This window comes from Armigeres subalbatus, chromosome 2 (assembly GCF_024139115.2).
Source record: "Armigeres subalbatus isolate Guangzhou_Male chromosome 2, GZ_Asu_2, whole genome shotgun sequence".
Taxonomy (NCBI): domain Eukaryota; kingdom Metazoa; phylum Arthropoda; class Insecta; order Diptera; family Culicidae; genus Armigeres; species Armigeres subalbatus.
This window is the reverse complement of record NC_085140.1, coordinates 407,936,108-407,962,076: the sequence shown is the minus strand read 5'-3', so window position 1 is coordinate 407,962,076 and position 25,969 is coordinate 407,936,108.

Genomic DNA, 25,969 nt, shown 5'->3' with positions numbered 1-25,969 from the left:
TTTGAGTTCAAGAGCTAAAACACTTGAGAACTCAATTACCAGTCACTCACCGATATCAAGTGTGTTGGTTATTTAATTAAAGTGGAATACACTTGGTTTTGCCCTACTAGTCAGTAACAGTGACTTCGAAGTGTAAAACACTTTCGATTCGATCGTTTTGGATTTGGCAATAAAGAGAATTCTGTTGTATTGCTGGCGAAGTCGTCAAAGTAAAATCCCTACAATCGAAAGTGTTTTACACTTTATTAAAGCATGTTTTGCTTTGAAAAAAAATTGAACTTGCAAGTTGTGGCAATTAGTGGAGAACTTGAAGGAAGCTAGGAAAATTCACGTTCTCAGGAAAAAAATCAAAATATTTCCAGAAGGTAAGAAAAATTAATTAAATATGACCCATCATAGAAACATTATGTATCAATTGTTGTGCATATTTGTTTATATATAATGCTTATAACTATTATTCTTTCAACAGGAAAAAATCAGGTGCTATAAGACACAATATTCACCATGGAACATGGCTGGTGTGTACCTTATAAGGTAGTTTGAATCACTTAAAAATATAACCACCATATAATTCATCCATTTAAAATGTCTTTACAGTACGCTGCGATAGAAACAAGACATGCATGAGACAACGGACAGGACGCATAACTCCCAGTATGGACCAGTGGAGAAATTAACCCGGAGATTGAACCCACACTCCATAATGTCGCTAACCGCACGGCCATGAAGCCCACATTTTCTAAATATTTCTGTATCGTTATATATGTAGATTTTTTTAGTAAAAAATAATAAAAATATAATTATTATGCCGAAAACGGTTTTCCATATTACTTGCAATAATATTAAGAATAAAAATAATGGGATTTGAATAACTAAACCATTGACTTTCATAGCTTATTCTGTTTGAAACAAAGAACTATACTTTTTGATTTCAATATCATAGCATTTAAAATTCAATGTGGAAAACTTGTTTTATCAAGTATAACAACATTTGTTCTGAAAGTGTTTTGCTGTTGGAAATAATATGTTGCCTGGTGAGTTGCTGAAAGTGTTTCACACTCGAATCTCACATATTTGACCAGTAGGGCAAATCAAAGGGCGAAACACTTTATAGTCGCGTGTGTATTTTTTTGAGTGTATGTGATATTGTTATTGGGAAATCTGATCTTGTACAACTGCCGAGCCTCCCTAACACTTATATTTTCGGTAACTTTGATTCGCGTGATTTCTTGTTCGGTTTTGAATACTTTGCATTTGTTAGACCATGACGCATGCTCTGTTGGATTGCAGTTTCTATATATCGTTTTTCCTGAACAGTCTTCGGAAGTGTGACCTACTCGACAACAGTTGCTACAAACCTCTTTCTTTGTAAAAAAAACTTCGATGTATGTCCGAAATACTGGCATTTGTAGCACCTCATCGGTCGGGGATGAAAAGACGCACATTGAGAACGTGGTAGCCGACTTTGACTGTCTCCGGGATACCGGTGGACTTGAATGTGATGATGTAGCTGTTGGTTGAGACGAGTTTACCTTCGCTTTTCCGTTTCATGACGTCGACTTTACAAACTCCTTGCTCCTGTAGATCTTCCAGTATCTCCTCTTCAGTAGCATACCTCAAATCTGCACATGTGATGATGCCTTTCGTCTGATTCAGCTTCGTGTTCTCTTCGACGATAATTTCCATATCGAACAACATCTTACATCGGAGAAGTTGGTTCGCTTGGCTGATATTTCTGGTTTTGACTAACAGCGCTCCGTCACGTAGCTTAATGACGTTGAGTGGATCTCCGCAAGCACTTTTGATTCCTTTTTGAATAAAGATGGGACTGACCTTTTCGAAAGATGCATCTTTCCTGTCCGCGCGTTTGACGACCACGAATTTTGGACCTTCACGATGACCTTCAAGCTTGGGAAGCGTATCGCCGGTTGCCTTTTTCTTTTTTCCTCCTCCTTTTGGAGGGGCCATTTTGATGGGACGAATTCTTGTCGATTCGATAGGTTATGTGTACCTTCACCGAGAACAAAAAAACTGACTCAAAAGAAAGGTAGTGATTGAAATAAAAGAACGCTTCAGTAACAGTTGACTATTCTGAAGAGCGCACGAGATAAACGTCCTATTTGAACGAGAGTTCAACTGAGACTGAGCATACGAGAAGAATTGTGCACATCCTATAAAGTTGCCAATATGAAATTATACTAAAAAGATATTATAGAAGCATACTCGAAAGCACACTTGTTCAATAGCGTAAGCCGCCAAGTGTCAAAACTCTCAGTTCCGTACAAAATTTACACTACTTTATCAAATTAACCTATGCAACATGATTTTACCACATCTGAAATCAGTAAGCGAGCCATCTATGTCTATAGTCATCTATCGAATTATTGTCAACAGAAGTCACCTTACTTTTCCAATAAACCTTTCGTAGAACAGCATTCTTCGTCGTTGCTAGTCGACATATCTCAGACCATGTTTCGCATCATAGGGGATGTCGACAACGATTAGAAAAAAGCTAGATAAAGCATGCATTCTCCAATTTCCAACCGGGTGCAGCGTGAAATTCATAGGCTTTCAGGACCGAACCAGAGCGCAACTGACGATACCGACCGGGCACCGAGTAGGCAAATATGAGATGCCAGTCCTTCCAGCGCAAAAAACAACATTCGAAGAGAGTTTGGCAGTTTGTGGGCAGTTCTACGAAGCACACACAAGATGCAACAACCCACCCATCCAAATAAGAATACCTTTCCGGGTAGTGCAGCAAAGTTCTGGTGGAGGAGACTCAAATTGCAGCATCGCATCCATCGTCCAAGGAATGTTGTTTCTGTTTGCAGCCTGGTTTCCGGTTCGTACACACACGCGTCGTTGTCGTTCTTTGCACCTACGGAATTCGATATTTTTTGTGCACGTGGAACGTATGTTTGCGGTTCTCGATTCTGTGTACGTCGAGATTGCTTTTCCGTACGACAACGAATGACGATAGAGGCGGGTAGCCCAGGACAACAAACCAGGGATGACCGTCGTCATCGTCATCGTCCAAGACCGCGGCATCCTCCAGGAAGCAGCATTTTGAAAGCTTATTATTACCGATTTCTCCCAGCAAAATGCCAGCCTGAATCCAGGGTAGGCATCCCGAACGTCCATAGTCTATTGCTTGCTTGAAACCATATTTGCCTGGCAAAAACCGGTCCGCAAGGATATTGAAAAGTATTTTTTATTCGCCGTGATTGTTTCGTCTAAATTAAAAGAAAACAATATCCATACCCGGATCGGGAGCTGGCTGCCGTACGAAAGAGTTGGAAAAGCTTCGTGTGCGATAGTGTAGAAGGGCAGTTTTGTGGGTGAAAATTCCGGTCATCGGAAGATTATGGGCGGTGGGAGGATGACGAAAAGCGGCAGAGTGTCGACAATGGCGGTTGATGTATTACTGTTCCGGAAGCATGTTATTAGAGACTCTAGCTGGGAATATGAAGACAACAGCTCCGAATGCATGCGCCTTTTTAAACGACGACGTTCGGTCTTTTTGCCCGTGGGGTTTAAGAGTACCGTATATGACAGTGGAAGTACCGCAGCTCTGGTGTGGCCCGAATTTGAGTTTATTCTAATATGGGGAACAATATGGTCCACCATGATTAAGTTCTCATACAATTTACACGCGTATAAGTATTGAGCGAAATGTGTGTCCATCAGTATATGCAATTTCAAAGGCATTATCGTCTTGTTTTTGATATTCACTATTTTAACTACATATTAGTAATTTCGTACTCAGTTCGTTTCAAGATAGGGGACCTGATCTCCATCTCACTGCACATATATTCATCTCATCGCGAAACAAAGAAATACAGCATCAATTTCGTCGATTCCTTTTGTCAACATGCGTCATCACTGCTGAAAAAATAACAAAACTAGTAAACCCATTGCCTTGTTTTCGATGAGATGAATATCGGAGCCATGAGATGAATTTCAGGAGCAGTTCCCCTAGGTGATTCTATGTATGATCATCTGTTGACGTATTGTATAATAATATCTTATACTTTTCGGGATGTAGATATGGAATGATGTTGACCAATGGCAAAAATACCTACCCAACGTACGAGAACAGCCTTTCAAGCCCGTTAGTTTTAAAATAGAGTCTACCGACAAGCTTTTCCATCTGCTGAGCTGAGTAGACCATCTCAATGAGTTCCTTTCGAAACCTCTTGTCCAATCCTGTAAGGGACACCGATCATCTGTTATTGTTATTTTTGGGTTTAAAAAATATTTTATAATTTCCCATATCGAGCGGCCAGCTTGGGATCGGGTCTCGTTCATCTTCAACTCCTATCCCGTGTGAATTTATGGAGGGAAATTGGGTGAATCTCTTTTCCCTCCTTTTTCGTTTGAAACCGGTAGCCAACCGGTAGCATCTACAGAATGTGAGGCATCTTCCATCTCCAGTGGTCTCCTATCTTGTCCTGCAGATGCCTCTAGCTATCAGAACAATGACGATAGGATGATCCAACTACTGGCCACTTTTCCCTGTATCAAGCCATATTCTTTCGTCACACGTAGAGGAATCCGTAACACGCAATATTCTGCCAAGAGCTATTCATATCAGAATCGCCACATGTATGCAAAGATTCTCCCGGTCGGGGGCGCTGTATTTCTTTCTTGCTACTACTGCTACTACTGCTAGTTATTTGCCTACGTATACATAACTCCATGGGCAGACCTGGTTAAGGGAAGATCTTGCTATGCCAAGCTATGTGTAAGCCATTTAATTTATTTATATTTATTGAGCATTTAAACTATACTGTGCCTTTATTTTTCGACGAATTTTAAAGATTTATACGTATGTATATCGGAAGGGCAAGACGGCAAATACTGGGTAAAGCGTAGCATTGCAAATGGTACTTCGTGGAATAAAATAGACCCCATCTCTCGTTCTTTAGCCCCTTACCCAGTCGTTATGTCGTCCGTTATGCCTAACGTCCATTATACCTAACGTCCTTATGCCTAACGTCGCGGACCCGGGTAACCAACCTGTGGGAACAATGTTCGTATGCTGACAGGGAAGGGGTGGTTGCTCCTTGCCAGTGGTGTAAATCTGTTCGAGTGTCTGTTCTCCATGTTAGGAGCTGCTCACAGCAGCGACTGTTCCCAATGTTAGGGGCGGCTGATCATCGTCTGAGAAACCAGGGAGGAACTTCAAACAAAATTGTGCACAATGGTCCATTAGGGTGGTTCAAAAAATCGGTTTTGCTCCACAGTGCTCATCTGATTCTTCACCATGTTCTTAGTGTCCTCTGAAAATTTGAGCTGATTTGGATTAAAACTGATTTAGCACAAGCCGTCTCAAGTTTGCATGCGAATTAGTATGGGGAAATTTAATTTTTCGGTTTTCGTTGGGTGAAAGCTGTTGAGTATCCCTTTTAGCTATGTAGGTTTTCTTTTAACCTGCGCTTAATGGGGAACCGTTATTATCGGTTTAATGAAAAAATAATTTTCCCTATACTAATTTGCATGCAAACTTGAAACGGCTTGTGCTAAATCAGTTTTAATCCAAATGAGCTAAAATTTTCAGAGGACACTCAGAACATGATGAAAAATCAGATGAGCACTGTGGAGCAAAATCGATTTGAACCACCCTAATGGTCCATGGTCTATGGAAATTAGGGTGGAATGGTCCTCCGGAAATTTAGGGGTTTGGTTTGAGGCCCTGCAAGCCAGCTTTAAAAACGACAGGTTTCAACAACCCTGCAAAGATGGTGTTCGCCTCCGATCCGACAGGTACAAGAAAGCGTTGAGCGCAGCGAGCGAGTTGGGCTGACCAGGTACATAACGAATTGGCGAGCGTGGTGCTCAATCGAGGACAGAGAATGCGCCAGCAATTGGCTATATTATTTAGTACTACATATTGAGTTAAAAGGATAAACTATTGAAAATTTAAATTTTTTGCCAAACCTTGAAAAATATTAGAACAAATTAATCCTGTTCATGCACCTTCCATTCGGACATCAAATTCAAGCTCGAGTCCCTTAATATCAGGACGCACTGTTTACTTTCTTACAACGTTTATATTTGGTTATTTGTTTCAGCGATAAAAATTTTGTAAATTAGAACTGTAAGGTTGTTCGTGGGAAGTTATCAAGCCGGCTTCGTTGACGCCCGCTCGACAACGGACCAGATCTTTACTGTACGGCAAATCCTTCAAATGCCGTGAATACCAGGTCCCAACGCACCATCTGTTCGTTGATTTCAAGGCGGCATACGACAGTATAGACCGCGTAGAGCTATGGAAAATTATGGACGAGAACAGCTTCCTGGAAAGCTTACCAGACTGATCAAAGCAACGGTGGATGGTGTGCAAAACTGTGTGAAGATTTCGGGCGAACACTCCTGTTCATTCGAATCGCGCCGGAGACTAAGACAAGGTGATGGACTTTCGTGCCTGTTGTTCAACATTGCGCTAGAAGGTGTCATGCGGAGAGCCGGGTGTAACAGCCGGGGTACGATTTTCAACAGATCCAGTCAATTTATTTGCTTCGCGGATGACATGGACATTGTCGGCCGAACATTTGCAAAGGTGGCAGAACTGTACACCCGCCTGAAACGTGAAGCAACGAAAGTTGGACTGGTGGTGAATGCGTATTACATGCTTGTGGGCGGAAGTACATGCTTGTGGGCGGAACCGAGCGCGACAGGGCCCGCCTGCCTGGGAAGCAGTGTTACGATAGACGGGGATACCTTCGAGGTGGTCGAGGAATTCGTCTACCTCGGATCCTTGCTAACGGCTGACAACAACGTTAGTCGTGAAATACGAAGGCGCATCATCTGTGGAAGTCGGGCCTACTACGGGCTCCAGAAGAAACTGCGGTCGAAAAAGATTCGCCACCGCACCAAATGTGTCATGTACAAGACGCTTATGAGACCGGTTGTCCTCTACGGACATGAAACATGGACAATGCTCGAGGAGGACTTGCAAGCACTCGGAGTATTCGAGGGACGGGTGCTTAGGACCATCTTTGGCGGTGTGCAAGAAGACGGTGTGTGGCGGCGAAGAATGAACCATGAGCTCGCCCAACTCTACGGCGAACCCAGTATCCAGAAGGTAGCTAAAGCCGGAAGGGTACGATGGGCAGGACATGTTGTAAGAATGCCGGCAACCCTGCAAAGATGGTGTTCGCTTCCGATCCGGCAGGTACGAGACGGCGTGGAGCGCAGCGAGCGAGATGGGCAGACCAGGTGCAGAACGACTTGGCGAGCGTGGGGCGTATCCGAGGATGGAGAGATGCGGCCTCGAACCGTGTATTGTGGCGTCAAATTGTTGATGCAGTGTTATCTGTTTTGATGTTAACTAAATAAATGAATGAATGTAAGGTTGTTGCAAATGAAAGCTGAACAAAGAAAACTTATTTTGGACATACAATTAGTCAGCCTCAGCGTTATTATGATCTGCTTCAAAACTAACAATTACGAACAACATAAGAGATAAAACTACTGGATATAATGGGTAAAGACCTAGGCGACGAATAAAGGATCACGATGGGAAGCTTGGAACATGAAACTCTAATCTAATCTAATCTAATCTACGATGTACTACATCCCCACAACTTCAACGTCGTAGCACTGCAGGGAAGTGTGGAAAAGTGGGCATCGAGCGGATGCCTTCTACCAAAGCTTTAGCACAACCAACGAGCTGGAAATCGGCTTCATAATGCTGAGCAAGATGCACCAACGCGTTATTGAGTGGCAGCCAATTAGCACAAGGATGCGCAAGCTGAGGATAAAAGCCTTTTCTTTAACTTTAGCATCATCAACGTGCATTGCCCATATGAAGGGTGACTAGACGACGAGAAAGAAGCGTTATATTCACAACTGGAGCAGACAAACGATGGATGCACATTGCGGGACGTCAAAATTGTTAACGACGATATGAACGGTCAGGAACGGTCACTTCCTTCTCCCGCAAGAATATCCACAAGGCCACATGGAGATCACCTTTTTTTCCTGTTCGGGTGTGCCACTGCGACCTGTTATTAGATCTATTGTAGCGTTACCCGTATCCTTAGTGTTTAAGTGCATGTCGAATTACTTCATTACTATTGATAAGCAATGCAGTATCGGTTTCGATACAGTTGTTGTTTTGTTTTCTTAAGAGCACCATTTATTTCCCGCTATTTACACACTTCACAGAGAGCAATCCCATTGAAGGCGCGCCCCTTATCAATAGGAAATCAATCCTTTCTTGAGAAAACAGAACAGTGATACTGTTTTTGGTCATGCATCGGAGCCCTAGTCACATCCTTGTCTTGCTTCTAGAATATCGCCAGTAAAACAATGAAAACCCGGGATGTAGCTCTGTTTACAAGACCATTTCAAGCAAAAGAATTTGTTCAGTAATAAGAACTTCCGTGTGTTCCTCTCACTACCATTGTTCACCAGTTCAAGAAGAGTTAGTACGTTTTTAAACCCCTAACTCGATTTTTCCGGGTACGGGTACCGAGGTTTTTTGACTAATTGCTAGAAAAGTTGTTTCCACTGCATACAGTCTAGCCTCAAACAAGAGGAATTCGAGTCTTTCAACTGTCTGCAAGGTAACATTAATTATGTTTTATTTCTGAGACTGCTGTTGGTAGCGGGGACTAAATACGATGAATCCTTAATTACCACAACTTATTACCCTAGCTAGAAAAATGGATTAAGCTATGGCTCTGTTTGGTAGATCTTACACCGCAACACACTACGTAAACGTGATCTACCGTGTTACGGGACACCTTACCAAGAAACGGAAAACCAAATTGTTGTGTGGTTACACATAAAGTCTACGTAGACTTATTATTTTTACTGGAAACTATCAATACAGCACCTATGGACTGATTCAGGCCTTATGGAAAAAGATGCACTAGAGATCCTGAACAGGAAGAATTCGAAGGTCCTGTACAGGAAGAATTCGAGGTCAGACTGCATTGCATTGTGGTCTTGTACTGGGCGGTTGTCTGTTCTCTTTGCCGAAGAAAGTTTTTAATACTACACGAAGCTAGTTTTTATTTCCACAGTGATACTCAGCGCTATTTGTACACACTGATCCCGTTACGATCTTTGCTTGGACTCGTGCCTTCATTTGACGTTGGACCCGTTTGTGGAAGTAAAATTCCGACAAGCGGTGGTAATCCTGCAAGGACACCGTTCTGGAAACAAACCTCTTAGAAGGTCTCGTCTGTACGCACAGAAATGAGCATTAAACAAAACAAATCGTAAGAGGAAGGGAGAGTATCTGAATTGTCCACTTTCTTCTAAGAAACTAGGTTCCAAAACCGTCCTGCCAAAGCGCAGAAAAATAGAAGACAGCTGGAGACTTAAGAATAATTTTTCTTCTATCGAGCTGAACAATTAGTTCGATTTGATTCATGACAAAATTGAGCAAATCGAATCTACTTCTAGTCCATGTTATTCGATTCATGCGAAGAAGCAAAGGATTCCGCCAATTGTGGTTTCTGTTATAGAGTTTTCTAGATTTCGAGCAACCTTCAGGGCTATGGGTGCATTTCAGATTGCCAGGGCCCTTTGACGATCGCAAACGTCTTCTTCAGTATTTAACTAAGATGCAGCATATTTTTTTCACGTACGATGACAAAACTAAGCGATTGTTCACAGTCGGGTCTTGAAAGGTCTCCCTGGATAAGATTAAAATTGAAATTTCTCAATTACTTGCATTTGCACCAGTCCATGTTATTAAGATGAAAGAGAAATCTCACTCTTATGCTATAATCTGGTACTATAATCTCCGAAAAATACTCCATAAGTGCCTTCAGCAGCGCTGCACTGGGTCATTACCAAGATTTGGGAAGAGGAAGTTTTGCCGCAGGAGTGGATGGAAGGCGTCGTGTGTCCCATCTACAAAAAGGGCGATAGGCTGGATTGTAGCAACTATCGCGCAATCACATTGCTGAATGCCGCCTACAAGGTACTCTCCCAAATTTTATGCCGTCGACTAGCACCAATTGCAAGGGAGTTCGTGGGGCAGTACCAGGCGGGTTTTATGGGCGAACGCTCCACCACAGACCAGGTGTTCGCCATTCGCCAAGTACTGCAGAAATGTCGCGAATACAACGTGCCCACACATCATCTATTCATCGACTTCAAAGCCGCATATGATACAATCGATCGAGACCAGCTATGGCAGCTAATACACGAACACGGATTTCCGGATAAACTGACACGGTTGATCAAGGCGACGATGGATCGGGTGATGTGCGTAGTTCGAGTTTCAGGGGCATTTCGAGTCCCTTCGAAACGCGCAGAGGGTTACGGCAAGGTGATGGTCTTTCGTGTCTGCTATTCAACATCGCTTTGGAAGGGGTAATACGAAGAGCAGGGATTGACACGAGTGGTAAAATTTTCAATAAGTCCATCCAGCTATTTGGCTTCGCCGACGACATAGATATTATGGCACGTAATTTTGAGAAGATGGAGGAAGCCTACATCAGACTGAAGAGGGAAGCCAAGCGGATCGGACTAGTCATTAACACGTCGAAGACAAAGTACATGATAGGAAGAGGTTCAAGAGAAGACAATGTGAGCCACCCACCGCGAGTTTGCATCGGTGGCGATGAAATCGAGGTGGTAGAAGAATTTGTGTACTTGGGCTCACTGGTGACTGCCGAAAATGATACCAGCAGAGAAATTCGGAGACGCATAGTGACTGGAAATCGTACGTACTTTGGACTCCGCAAGACGCTCCGATCGAATAGAGTTCACCGCCGTACCAAACTGGCAATCTATAAAACGCTCATTAGACCGGTAGTCCTCTACGGACACGAGACCTGGACGATGCTCGTGGAGGACCAACGCGCACTGGGAGTTTTCGAAAGGAAAGTGCTGCGTACCATCTATGGTGGGGTGCAGATGGCGGACAGTACGTGGAGGAGGCGAATGAACCACGAGTTGCATCAGCTGCTGGGAGAACCATCCATCCTTCACACCGCGAAAATCGGACGACTGCGGTGGGCCGGGCACGTAGCCAGAATGTCGGACAGTAACCCGGTGAAAATGGTTCTCGACAACGATCCGACGGGCACAAGAAGGCGGAGTGCGCAGCGGGCAAGGTGGATTGATCAGGTGGAAGATGACTTGCGGACCCTCCGTAGACTGCGTGGTTGGCGACGTGTAGCCATGGACCGAGCCGAATGGAGAAGACTCTTATATACCGCACAGGCCACTTCGGCCTTAGTCTGAATAAATAATAAAAAATAATAATAATAAGTTCCTTCAGCAATATCTGCGGAAGTTCCTCCGGAAGTTCCTCCAGGAATTCCTCAGGACGTTCCTCCAGGAAGTTCCTGCAAGAACTCCTCAGGAATTTCCTCCAGAAATTCCTCCGGGAGTTCGTCCAAGGATTTCTCCGGAAGTTCGTCCAGGAATTCTCTCGGAAGTACCTCCGGAAATTCATCTGGAATTTCCTCCTGCTATTCCTCCGAAAATTGCTCCGGAAGTTCCTCCAGCTATTCCTTCGGAAGTTTAACCATGAATTCCTCCGGAAGTTTCTGAACGAATTCCTCCGGAAGTTCCTCCAGGAACGGCAAGAGAAGTTCCAACAAGAATTTCATCGGATCTTCCTCCAGCAATTCCTCCGGAAGTTCGTTTAAAAATTCCTCCACATATTCCTTCACAATTTCTTTCAGCAATACTATCGTAAGTTCCTCCAGGAAGTCTTCCAGAAGCTTCTCCTGGCATTCCTCCAGAAGTTTCTTTAGGAATTCCTCCGGTAGTTTCTACAGGAATTCCTCCGGAAGTTCCTCCAGGAATTCCTCACGAACATTCTCAAGAAATTCCACTAGAAGTTCCTCCACGAATGGCTTCGGAAGTTCCTACAAGAGTTTCTTCGGATGTTCCCTCGGAAGTTCGTTTAGAAATTGCTCCAGACATTCCTTAGGATATACCTCCACGAATTTGGAAATTTTCCCAGGAATTCTTCTGGAAATTCCTCCAGCAAATCCTCCGGAGAATCCTCCAGCAATTCTTTCACAATTTCCTTTATCAATACCATCGGAAGTTTCTCAAGGAATTTCTCCTGAAGCTTCTCCTGGAATTCCTCCGGAAGTTTCTCCTGGGTTTCCTCCGGAAGTTCGGTCAGGAATTCCCCCGGATTTTCTTCCAAATATTCATCAGGAAGTTCCTCCAGCTATTCCTCCGGAAATTACTTGCTTCCTACAGAAATTTCTCCAGCAATTCATTCGAAAGCTCATCCATATTTTCGGAAGTTTCACCATCAATTCCCCTGTAAGTAATTGCTCCGGAAGTTCCTTCTCGAATCCTCTGGAAGATCCTCCAGCCACTCTTCCGAAATAAATGACTAACTTCTTATCAGTGAAAAGGAGAATCAGGAGAATCACTATGTATAACTAGTTTATTTGTGGACACAGTAGCGCCCATGGCAAGTGTTTTTCAACGTCTGTTGTCTGTGATTTTGTTCATCAAATCCTGTGTCTGGTTGTCTCAGGTTGTCACTGGTTTTGTTTTCTGCATCTGATAGTAAAAAAAAATGAAGTGTCAAATATGTTATTTTTTTGTGAGAATTTCCCCGGCTAAAAAGGTCTCTTATATATTAGTCTTCTTGCCCTTAGATACATTGAAATTATCCTACAAGCATTCTAAGTACTTGAAACAGTGACCCATTCTCACCCCCATTTGACCCATTGTCACCCCTGAAGACGGTTCTCGAAGTAATCAATAAAGGGTGTTTAGGGTATTTTCTGGAGGATCTCCAGGGAAAAGGTCAAGAGGAGTGTCCATGAGAATTTCTCAAAGAACTACTGGTGTAAATTCTGGGGAAGTGGACGTAAACATTTTTAGAGGAATTTCCAAGTGAATTTCTGACAGAATTCGCAATGGAATTTCTATAATAATTTCTTGTGAATTTAAGAAAGAACCCTCGAAGTAATTCCGTGTGCAATTTTTGAAATCAAGAAAAATTTCTAAATGATTTAGGAGGATTTCTTGGAAGAACATCCGGAAGAGTACCTGGAGGAACTTCCAGAGGATTTCCTGAAGAAATTTCCGGAGAAATTCCTGGGAAAAGTTCCTCCAGGAATTCCTGGAAAAGCTTGCGGAATAATTCATGAAGGAACTTTCGGAGACATTCTTGGTGGAATTCCTGGAGAATCTTCTGAAGAAATTCCTAAAGGAACTTCAGGAGGTTTCTTGAAGGAACTTTTGGAGAAATTCTTGAAGGATCTTCCGAAGGAACTTCCAGAGAAACTGCTGCAGGAACATCAGAAGAAAGTCTTGGAGAAACTTCCGAAGCAATTCCTGGAAGAACTTCCGAAGGAATTCGGAGGAACTTACGGATATGGAGCGGATACATGGAGCAATTTCTCTCTGAATTTCCAGAAGAACTTCTGGTGGAATTTCCGGAGGAATTCCTGGAGGAACTTCCGAAGATATTGCTGAAGGAACTTATTATTATTATTTTTTATTATTTATTCAGACTAAGGCCGAAGTAGCCTGTGCGGTATATAAGAGTCTTCTCCATTCGGCTCGGTCCATGGCTACACGTCGCCAACCACGCAGTCTACGGAGGGTCCGCAAGTCATCTTCCACCTGATCGATCGTCGGATCGTTGTCGAGAACCATTTTCACCGGGTTACTGTCCGACATTCTGGCTACGTGCCCGGCCCACCGCAGTCTTCCGATTTTCGCGGTGTGAACGATGGATGGTTCTCCCAGCAGCTGATGCAACTCGTGGTTCATTCCCCTTCTCCACGTACTGTCCGCCATCTGCACCCCACCATAGATGGTACGCAGCACTTTCCTTTCGAAAACTCTCAGTGCGCGTTGGTTCTCCCCGAGCATCGTCCAGGTCTCGTGTCCGTAGAGGACTACCGGTCTAATGAGCGTTTTGTAGATTGCCAGTTTGGTACGGAGGCGAACTCTATTCGATCGGAGCGTCTTGCGGAGTCCAAAGTACGTACGATTTCCAGTCACTATGCGTCTCCGAATTTCTCTGCTGGTATCATTTTCGGCAGTCACCAGTGAGCCCAAGTACACAAATTCTTCTACCACCTCGATTTCGTCGCCACCGATGCAAACTCGCGGTGGGTGGCTCACATTGTCTTCTCTTGAACCTCTTCCTATCATGTACTTTGTCTTCGACGTGTTAATGACTAGTCCGATCCGCTTGGCTTCCCTCTTCAGTCTGATGTAGGCTTCCTCCATCTTCTCAAAGTTACGTGCCATAATATCTACATATGTCGTCGGCGAAGCCAAATAGCTAGACGGACTCATTGAAAATTTTACCACTCGTGTTAATCCCTGCTCTTCTGCTCTTCGTATTACCCCTTCCAAAGCGATGTTGAATAGCAGACACAAAAGACCATCACCTTGCCGTAACCCTCTGCGCGTTTCGAAGGGACTCGAGAATGCCCCTGAAACTCGAACTACGCACATCACCCGATCCATCGTCGCCTTGATCAACCGTGTCAGTTTATCCGGAAATCCGTGTTCGTGCATTAGCTGCCATAGCTGGTCTCGATCGATTGTATCATATGCGGCTTTGAAGTCGATGAATAGATGATGTGCGGGCACGTTGTATTCGCGACATTTCTGCAGTTCCTGGAGGAACTTCCTGAGGAATTCCTGGGGGAACTTTTGGAGCAATTCCTGGAGGAAATTCCGGATGAATCCCTAGAAGAAGTTCCGGTGGAGGAAGAACTTCCGAAGGATCTTCCAGAAGAATTCGTGGATGTACTTTGGAGGATTACCTAGATGATCTTCCTGCTGAAATTCGGAAGAATTTTCAATGCATGAAATTAGTTCACGCCGTTCCACGCCGCCACGGCGTAACGCCGCCACACCGCCGCCGTTGGCTGAATATGATCTGTTAAAATTTTCAATCGGCGCACAGTTCTACTAAAATCTAAGAATATACAAAAATTAAAAATTAAAATATGAAAAATAATTGAAAAAATTAAAGCGGGATTTATCCTGACCGGTTTTGTGTCGAAAGTTAATTACACTGCTTCTATTTGAAAACGAAATAGTAAGTATGTCAACTTTTGGTTTCGGCATTCAGATGTAATAAAACATTATATTTACGATGGCGATGATGTGCATCAAATCTCATGTGATATTACTTTCAATTTTTTACTGTGGTACTGATTGATTGTGCTGAGCTTTTGGGATACCTCATTAGTAGCTTCAAAAAAGTAAACTTTACGCAAAAAGTCATTATTCAAGACATGTGTTTGCTTTACACAAAACAGACCGCTCCTTGACCAATACATAAATAGATATAAAATTACACAGTCACATGTTTATTAGGTCAAACAACTCCAAATGCAACAATAACTAAAAAGGTTTTGAGCTTATCAAAAAAAGACTTATGTACATTCAGTGGGCTAATAACAGGTCACTGTACCAGTAAATACTATTTAAAACAACTTGGGGAGCTGGAAGACGATATCTGTCGTTTCTGTAACTTTGAGATTGAAACTTCGGAACATTTACTTTGTGATTGTACAGCACTTTTTCATAGAAGAAGAAACATTTTTGAGAAGGGTTTTATTGAACCCTCGGATGTTTGGATAACTTCTCCCAACAAGACAATAAACTTCATTCGTTTAATTATACCTTACTGGGATAATAATCATAGTCAGTAAGTTCAAATCACTCTTCAATAGTGTTTTAGACTATCTGACTTCTACTTTACATTAAAAAGGGGCCCGCCACAATAGATCAAATGTCTGGTCGCAGTGGATATTGTACCCGACAGGAAAGAAAAAAAAAAAAAAAAATGTCAAACAATGGATACGCTCTTGTAATTATTCAATTTTTTTTTCGTGATGTGTAAAGATGATTGTCATCCCACCCCTATTTTATTGTATACCTTGGCTTTGCCTCTGAACACACAATGGGACTTTGATGTCCAGTACAGCCAGTATGGTTATAGTCAGCCGTTCATCCAATCCGTTCTACATCGAAGTCTGTTGTTGTTTGACATAGATTCTAATAGGCATTGGGACTTCTCATACACCCCATTCGAAAAGATACACACAGGATACCAAAATTAGAACAGTCCCTTTCTGTGGCATTCTTTCGATCCGGCAAGTTCACCTTCCTTTACGTGTGCCTCATATGATAGATGACTAAAAGAATACCTTTCGCTTCTTACTCCCACCAAACTTTTCCGGAAGACAGGAATCCCGTTGTCGTCTTTGGCCAACGTTCGTAGCACTGGTCAGACGACCAAAAAAATCAATTGTTTTCATGCTCATCTCTTTTCATAGTTTTCCAAATGGGGGACATCATCGACCGATATCCCCTAGTACGAGCGAGCCTAACAAAATATTAGTTTTCGATTAGGAAATTTAAATGAGTGCTGTTTTCCCAACAGTATCACCTTTTTATTCAGGCCGGTCAATGGCACCCAAAGGCTCTATCGGTTCGATGTTCTTTCGAACCACTGCAAAAGTGGCACATTGAAACAGTAAATGATTCTTTCATAGCTACAAACAGCCGGTGAACGCAAGCAAAGAAAGTGTGATATCGACACCACACGTGTTACCCGTGTTCGGTTGCGAATTGAATCAAATGATAATTATCTTTCGCAACCAATATCAATCAAAAGCGAATTATGTTTTCGTTGGGGGTAAGAAAATCTGTTGTTTCGGATTGTCATAAATAATTCAGGAATATTTTCGAATTTGTTTTGTGATAAGCGTCATCCTGAGGACAATCATGGCAGAGTCTCTGCATGGCGGCCAGAATGGCCACTCTAGCTCCCACATCGCGTTTTTTGGATTACAAATCTCGAATATTGGTGTTTAACAATAGAGCATGCAGTAATGCTCTCTGAAAGCGTGTAAGGAATATTAGTACGAGTGAAATCAAATGGAACAGTACAAGCTTATCTTATAATAAATAAAGTAATCCTCTGAAGAAGTTTAAAAAATAGAAATCCTCGCTTCTTCGAAACTGTTTCTTCGTATGGCTGCAGGGTAATAATAGCTATAGAATTCATTTCTGAAATGTCATTTCAAACAGAAATAAAACAGAATCCAATATTCGTAGACAGTAACGTTAAGATTACAGAATGGATCGGTTTTTAAAGAGTGATGACTACTGAAGTGGTAAATTTCAATTATTTAAATTTTCCCTTAAACTGCAGCTACCTATACATTACCTTCTCCGTATCACTGTGTACCCTTTCAGAATCGAGAAGAGTATAAATTGTTATTCCATAATGTGACCTCAACAGCAGCTCAGAAGGGTGTAACGATGTCGAAAATTATTCAAGTGGCTTCCCACTCGAAAGCTCAAGTGGAAAAACTGTAATTGATAATCGTATCAAATGTACAACGATAAGGACAGCACCAAACCAAGCGGAAACAGACCATAATGAGCTTGTACCTACTTTGGGAGTTGGCCAATCAAAACTCGTTGTCGGTTGACTTTAGGATTTGCAAAGCTGAATTTCGGGTACCTGGAAAATATGTCCTGCCAGGGATTTCAACAAAATGGACCGGCGCCTGTTTGTTTGACCGATTGAAACAAAACGGACTCACAAAGCCAGAGCCAAACACAATCAAGACATAAAGGATATAACGAGATATAAAAATAACCATCTCGCCAATTCCAGCAGGTAATAAGGCACACTTCAGAAAGGACATCGAATATCGGACTCATGTTGGAGAAGTACACAAAAAAAAATGAAATAAAATAACACACGCGTTCACCACTTATCGAACGGTAAGAGGATCTCCCATTACGTCTGCCGGACCCAAAATGATGGCTATTTTCTCCCCGTTCCGTTCCCTTGACACAACTTCTGGGGCAGAGCGAAGGGAGTCAAGAGCTTCGGGAGAAAATTGAAAATCGAGGCTTATTATGGATTTTCTCGGACTTGTTGTTATTGTAGTTTGAGTTCGGCAGGACGGAGAGTCGAGTTCGGTGTTGTTCCTTTTTTTTCGGTTAATTTTCCACTTTACCAGAGCTCTCCACTTGTTGGCTCCACTTGAGAGCCGAAGCACAAACAACGACGAATACCCTGCGCTTCCCTGCTCACTTCGGGGGTGCTTGACAGACGGAAAAAGGGATAATTGAAAAATTGATCCTTTATTTTTATGTTTATCAGTGAATGGGGATAATAAGCATACGTGTCTGTTCCGATCGACTGGAAATGGGGAAAGTACCGGAGTGGAATGAACGATGCCGAGTGGTACGGGGAAGCATCTATCTTAACTTCGACACATTGCTTAAACGAAAAGTAGTGCAGGTAGTTATTCCAACATGTTGAACAATATGAAGTTTTTTTTGGGAAGTCTATAGACTATAATTTTAAAAGTTATTTTTAGTACCATAGCAGTACGGAGGGTCCCTGTTGGTCATCTTAATTCCGCCAAGATAAATGTAACACCATGTCTGTGGAATCTCACCAATGGCTTATTGTATTTTTAGAGCTAAATTCCTAAGGGTCTGTCTCATTTGCAGAATTAATCTTAAAATTGAGAGTTAGTAAATTAAAAAATCGCCCGGTCATAAGAATGGCTGGTGCTACCCAGCAATTCCAATAAGACATCGATATCTGTAAAAAGTAATCATGTTGTGCGAGCAGGGTTGTTTGATAATTATTGTAATGTCACTTTTTAACTCATAAGTTTAATTTCAGTTTAATTCTTCTCTTACTTCTAGTCTTACTGGTATCAACCCTGATGTGCCAGTAGCACTCCCTGGGCTTGAAACAGACCCTAAGGGGGCCTTATTTAACCTTATTTAGCGGTGAGACGCTCAGCTGCATGACACTATCATGCTGAAGGTCATTGACTGGTTGCATTTTCCGGTCCGAAATTTTCTCGACATGGTGGTGAATATGATAACTTGACTTAGATACCTCACGGTTAATAGCTGTGGAAAAGTTAATAACTACTTAAGGAATTCTAAGCAGTGAGACGGCGATGTTCCAGTGGGTAATGTAACTCCAGCATCGAAGAATCTCTGCCTTCGATTGTGCAATTAGCCTAAAATTAATTCAACTGTATGTATGTTTGTATGTAGTTAGCTACCATCGTAGCTGGAGTCTTGTTCTGCCTGTAGTTTGACTTGACAGTAAGTTCAAATTTCAATATCATTTTGAACGAAGCTGTATGAAGGGCCAAAAATATGGGGGGTGGATCCGTAACCAGAGGCACTACTGCATGATAAGAATCAATGTGATGAGTATAAAATAATACATAGTAATACATATTTAGAATATAAAAACAGCGATAAACATAATGCATAGAATTAATACAGTAAATATTTTGTCCGTAATAGCCGATATAGCCAACAAAGGCCCTGTATTGCCAATCAGGAGATAATGATTTTGGTATAGTCCGAAGGGTGATGGGTCCGACATAGCTCCAGTAGGAGATCCTATCTACCTATATACCTTGGTAACCATTACGGTTTACTCGTTTGTACAGGACATAAAATAAATATATTCATTGCAATGTGGAAATATTAATGTAAATGAAATTATCAAATATATTGGATAAGGGTAGACACAATGATTAACCCTCTAACCCCCTTAAGACGGGGTACTTTGATTATTTATTAGGGGTATACACTTAACGGCGTAGGTCCCCTCTGAGAAATCTGAGTCCGACAGGAGCTTGACGTCAAAGCCCCGATCAGTGAGACAGAGCCTGATCTGAGAGTGAGCAGAGCAAGAGGATCCGCCTTACATCTCGCGATTCTGCACCGTTTGCGTCGAGCCCGTCTGGCTTCGAACATGCGAAATGGTTTGACGTTTCAGCCTGACGTGGGTCCGATGTCTTGCTATGGAACATCAAGCCATGTCGAGCTCCTGATTTAGGATTCTTCTTCTTGTTTTTCTTATTCTTTCGTTAGTGTTGAGCTTGCTGACGTCTAATCATCTTTCTCTTTCAAGCACGTAGAAGAATATGATCTGTTTTCATTGTTTCCCGATGAAAACAAAATCATATCCTTCCTCTACGCGCTTGAAAGAGAAAGATGATTAGAAGTCAGCAGGCTCTATTTTTGAAGTTTGATTTCAATGTTGGAAGATTGTAAAACATTATTTATTTCATTTTAAATAACAATTATTAAAAAGTTGTATAGCCACGCTTTTAAACCAGTAGGGTTCTGCGACACCAGTGGATTCCTGGATCAGCTTCATGGTCGGACGATGATGGGAAGGAACTGCAGTTCTGGTCACAAGCTCCGAAAGTATCCCGCTGGGAAGCTGATAAATTATGCAGCTATCCGGCAAACGCTGCTACGAGATTCGGAACATAAATACCACCCGAGATTGTATCGCCAGCCTAAGCGGATACCTTGTGGGCCTGAAAAGAATCGAGTTGAAGTTTTGGGCGCATTATGTTTTGTCTGAAACACGCTCCAGAAGTTCCGTTTGTGCCCGAGGGCGGATCTCGGATTGAACCTGAAAGGGAAACAAAAAGTTTGGAGAATAAGTATCGTAGGCTGCAAAATCCTTTCCAGTTTTTTATCAGTTTTAATTCCTTGAACCACTCTTCCCTGTATTCTTTTGCGTATTCCTTCAGTATATTCTTTGGAACATTCTCTGGGAGGTAGCTTAAAAACTCCTTTGGAAATACATCCGCATTTTCCTTAGGATTCATTTTGTGATTCCGAAGGGAATCTTTTGGAATTATTGAAGCGATTCGTTATAAGATACAAAATGCAATTGAGAGAGTCCTTCTAGAATTTCTAAGGGAATCATTTAAAGATTCCAAAAGAAAACCTTTCTGGGATTCGAAGGGAATCCTGTTTTGAGATTCTGAAAGGAATTATGTTCTGAAATTTAAAGCTAATTCTTCTGGGACATTCCGAAGAGAATTATTTTGGAATTGCAAAATGGGATTCCGAAGGTAACCTTCTAAGATTCCGGAAGGTTTCCTTCTGATATTCAGAAGGCAAACCTTTTGTGATTTTATAGGAAATGATTTTGGTACTCCAAAGGCAATCCTACTGAGATTCCAAAGAGATTCCACTTGAGATTTTTGCGATTCGAAAAAAATCTATTTGGCATTCTGAAATAGAGCAGGATTCCATTCGAAGACCCAGACGTATTCCCTACGGAATATCAGAGGGATTCGCTTCGGTATTCCAGAAATTTTGAAAAATCTTGAAGGCATTTTAAAAGAATTTCCAAGCAATTATTGAAGGATTCTGAGAGAATTCCAGTAGATATTCATCTCGCAAATCCCCCTAACTTCCGTCGGAAATTCCAATCGTAGTTCCTTCGGGAATTATCTGGAAGGTCCTTCGGGAATTACACCAGAAGTTCTTCCGCGAATTCCTTTAGAAGTACCTTCGGAAATACCTTCGGGAATTCCACCGGAATTTTTTTCGAAAATTTTTCGCCGGAAGCTATTTCGGGAATTCCCCCAGAAGTTCCTCCGGATGTTTTTCCGGAAATTCTCCAAAAGTTTCATCACAAATTCCTCCGGATGTTTCTTCCGGAATTTGTCCGGAAGCTTCTTCGGGAAATTCTCCGGAAGTTCCTTCAAAATTTCCTCCATAAGATCCTTCGAGAATTGCTCCAAAAGTTATTCCGAATTCCTTTGGAAGTTCATTCAGAATTCCTCCGGAAGTGGTTTCGGGAATTCTCCCGGAAGTTTCTTCGAGAATTTCTCCGGAAGCTTCTTCGGGAATTCCTCCAGAAGTTCATTCAAGAATGCCTCCAGAAGTTCCTTCAAGAATAAATCCAAATGTTCTTTCGGTAATTCCTTTGGAAGTTAATTAGGAAAATCCTCTGGAAGTTTCTTCGGGAACTTCTCCGGTAGCTCCTTCAGGAAATTCACCGGAAGTTCCGTCGAAAATTACTCTAGAAGTTCCTTCAGGAATTCCTCCAAAATTTCTTTCGGGAATTTCTTCAGAAGTACTTTCAGAAATTCCTCCAAATGTTCCTTCAGGAATTCCTCCGGAGGTTTCTTCGGAAATTCCTCCGGAAGTTCCTTCGGAAATTATTCCAGAAGTTTCTTTGAGAATTTCTCCAAAATATATTTCGGGAAGTCCTTAAGGAATTTGGAAGTTCATGCGGAAATTCCTCCGGAAGTTCTTTCGGGAATTCTCCCGGAAGTTTCTTCAAGAATTTCTCCGGAAGCTCCTTCAGGGAATTCTTCGGAATTTCCTCTAGAAGATCCTTCGGTAATTCTTTGGAAGCTCCTTCGGGAATTCTTTCGAAAGTTCCTTCGGGAATTCATCCAAAATTTCTTTCGGGAATACCTTTGAAAGTTTCTTGGGGAATACCTTAGGGAAATTTTCTTGAACTTCCTTCAAAAATTCCTCCAGAAGTTCCTTCGGGAATTCCTCCAAAAGTTTTTTCTGGAATACCTCTGGAAGTTCCTTGTGAAATTTTCTTTTGGGAATTCTCGCGGAAGCTCTTTCGGAAGTTCCTTCAGGAATTCCTACAGAAGTTCCTTCAGAAATTCCTACAGAAGTTCCTTCAGCATTTTGTCCGGATGTTCTGCAGAAATTCCTCTGGAAGTTCCTTCGCGAATTCCTCCGGAAGTTCCTTCGCGAATTCCTCCGGAAGTTCCTTCGGAAATTCATCCGGAAGTTCCTTCGGGAATTCCTCCGGAAGTTCCTTCGGGAATTCCTCCGGAGGAATTCCTGGAGGAACTTCCTTCTAGAGGAATTTCTGAAGAACATCCGGACAAAATGCTGAAGAAACTTCTTTAGGAATTTGTGAAGGAAATTCCTCCTTCATGTTCCTTCAGGAATTCCTCCGGAAGTTCCTCAAGAAATTCCTCCGGAGGTTCCTTCGAGAGTCACTTCGTAAGTTCCTTCGAAAAGTCCTCTAGTAGTTTCTTCGAGAATTCCTCCAAAAGTTCTTTCGGGAATTCCTTGAGGAATTTGGAAGTTCATGCAGAAATTCCTGTTCGGGAATTCTCTCGGAAGTTTCTTCGAGATTTTCTCCAGAATCTCTCCCCTTCAGGAATTCCTCCGGAAGTTCCTCAAGGAATTCCTCCGGAGGTTCCTTCGAGAGTCACTTCGTAAGTTCCTTCGAAAAGTCCTCCAGTAGTTTCTTCGAGAATTCCTCCAAAAGTTCTTTCGGGAATTCCTTGAGGAATTTGGAAGTTCAAGCAGAAATTCCTGTTCGGGAATTCTCCCGGAAGTTTCTTCGAGATTTTCTCCAGAAGCTCTTCCGGTTCCTTCGGGAATTCCTCCGGATGTTCCTTCAAAAATTCATCCAGAAGTTTTTTCGAGAATTCCTCCAAAAGTTATTTCGGGAATTCCTCCGGAAGTTTCTGCGGGAATTCCTCCGGAAGTTCCTTCGGGAATTCCTCCGTAAGTTCCTTCGGGAATTCCTCCGGAAGTTTCTTTGGGAATTCCTCCGGAAGTTCCCCTTCGGGAACTCCTCCGGAAGTTCCCTTTCGGGAATTCCTCCGGAAGTTCCTTCGGGAATTCCTCCGGGAGTTCCTTCGGGAATTCCTCCGGAAGTTCCTTCGGAAATTCCTCCGGAAGTTCCTTCGGGAATTCCTCCGGAAGTTCCTTCGGGAATTCCTCCGAAAGTTCCTTCGGGAATTCCTCCGGAAGTTCTTTCGGGAATTCCTTTGGAAGTTCCTTCCGTAATTCCTCCGGAAGTTCCTTCGGGAATTCCTCCGGAAGTTCCTTCGGGAATTCCTCCGGAAGTTCCTTTCCTCCGGAAGTTACTTCGAATTCCTCCGGAAGTTCCTCCGGGAATTCCTCCGGAAGTTCCTTCGGGAATTCCTCCTGAAGTTCCTTCGGGAATTCTTCCGAAAGTTCCTTCGGGAATTCCTCCGGAAGTTCCTTTGGGAATTCCTCCGGAAGTTCCTTCGCGAATTCCTCCGGAAGTTCCTTCAGGAATTCCTCCAGAAGTTCCTTCGAGAATTCCTCCGGAAGTTCCTTCGGAAGTTCCTTCGGGAATTCCTTCGGAAGTTCCTTCGGGAATTCTTCCGGAAGTTCCTTCGGGAATTCCTCAGGAATTCCTACAGGAATTCCTCAGGAAGTTCCTACAGGAATTCCTCCGGAAGTTCTTTCGGGAATTCCTCCGGAAGTTCCTTCAGAATTCCTCCGGAAGTTCCTTCGCATCTCCGGAAGTTCCTTCGGGAATTCCTCCGGAAGTTCCTTCGGGAATTCCTCCGGAAGTTCCTTCGGGAATTCCTCCGGAAGTTCCTTCGGGAATTCCTCCGGAAGTTCCTTCGGGAATTCCTCCGGAAGTTGCTTCGGGAATTCCTTCGGAAGTTCCTTCAAGAATTCCTCCGGAAGTTCCTTCGGGAATTCCTCCAGAAGGTCCTTCGGGAATTCCTCCGGAAATTCCTTCCAGAGGAATTTTTGAAGAACATTCGGACAAAATTTCTGAAGAACATCCGGACAAAATCCTGAAGGAACTTCTGTAGGAATTCGTGAAGGAACTTCCGGATGAATTCCCGTATATAGGAGCTTCCGGAGCTTCGGAAATTCTTCTAGAAGTTTTTTTTTAGAATTCCTCCAAAAGTTATTTCGGGAAGTCCTTAAGGAATTGGGAAGTTCATGCGGAAATTCCTCCGGAAGTTCTTTCGGGAATTCTCCCGGAAGTTTCTTCAAGAATTTATCCGGAAGCTCCTTCGGAAATTCCTCCAGAAGCTCCTTCAGGAATTCCTCCAGAAGGACCATCAGGAGCTCCTTCATGATTCGAATGTTCCTTCAGGAATTCCTCCGAAGTTTCTTCAGAATTCCTCCAGAAGTTCCTTCGAGAATTCCTCCAAAATTTCTTCCGAATTTCTCCAGATGTTTCTTCAAAAATTCCTCCAAATGTTCCTTCAGGAATTCCTCCGAAAGTTCCTTCGAGAATCCTTCGAAAGTTCCTTCAGAATTCCTCCAGAAGTTTCTTCGAGAGTTCCTCCAAAAGTTCTTTCAGAATTCCTTAAGGAATTTGGAAGTTCATTAGGGCATTCCTCCGGAAGTTGTTTCGGGAATTCTCCAGGCAGTTTCTTCGAGATTTTCTCCGGAAGCTCCTCCGGTTCCTTCGAGAATTTCTCCGGAAGTTCCTTCGAAAACTCTTCTAGAAGTTTCTTTGAGCCAAAAGTTCCTTCGAAAAGTCTTCCAGAAGTTGCTTCGAGAATTTCTCCAGAAGTTATTTCGGGAAGTTCTTAGGAATTTGGAAGTTCATAAGGAAAATCCTCCGGAAGTTCTATTGGGAATTCACCCGGAAGTTTCTTCGAGAATTTCTCCAAAGCTCCTTCGGGGAATTCTTCGGAATTTCCTCTAGAAGTTCCTTTGGTAATTCTTTGGAAACTCCTTCGGGAATTCTTCCAAACGTTCCTTCGGGAATTCCTCCAAAATTTCTTTCGGGAATTCCTCTTGAACTTTCTTCAAAAATTCCTCCAGAAGTTCCTTCGGGAATTTCTCCAAAAGTTTTTTTTCTGAAATTCCTCTGGAAGTTCCTTCGGGAATTCCTCCGGAAGTTCCTTTCGGGAATTCCTCCGGAAGTTCCTTTCGGGAATTCCTCCGGAAGTTTCTTCGGGAGTTCCTCCAGAAGCTTCATCGGGAATTCCTCCGGAAGTTGCTTCAGGAATTCCTCCGGAAGTTGCTTCGGGAATCCCTCCAGAAATTTCTTCGGAAATTCTTCCGGAAGTTCCTTCGGGAGTTCCTCCGGAAGTTCCTTCGAGAATTCCTCCGGAAGTTCCTTCGGGAATTCCTCTAGAAGTTCCTTCGGGAATTCCTCCAGAAGTTCTTTCGGGAATTCCTCCAGAAGTTCCTTCGGGAATTCCTCCGGAATATCCTCTGGAAAGCATTCCAGAAGGAGTTCCTGGAGGGATTCTCGAAGAAAATCCTTGGGGAATTCCTGAAGGAATTATCGAAGGAATTCCCGAAGAAATTCCCGGAAGAACTCCCAAAGAATGCATTCAGAGGAGTCTTCGGCAACTTTTCCGGAATTTTCGGAGGAATTCCCGAAGAAATTGCCGAAGGAAATCATGAAGAAATTTCAGAAGAAAATTCCCGGCGGAAATCCAGAAGAAAT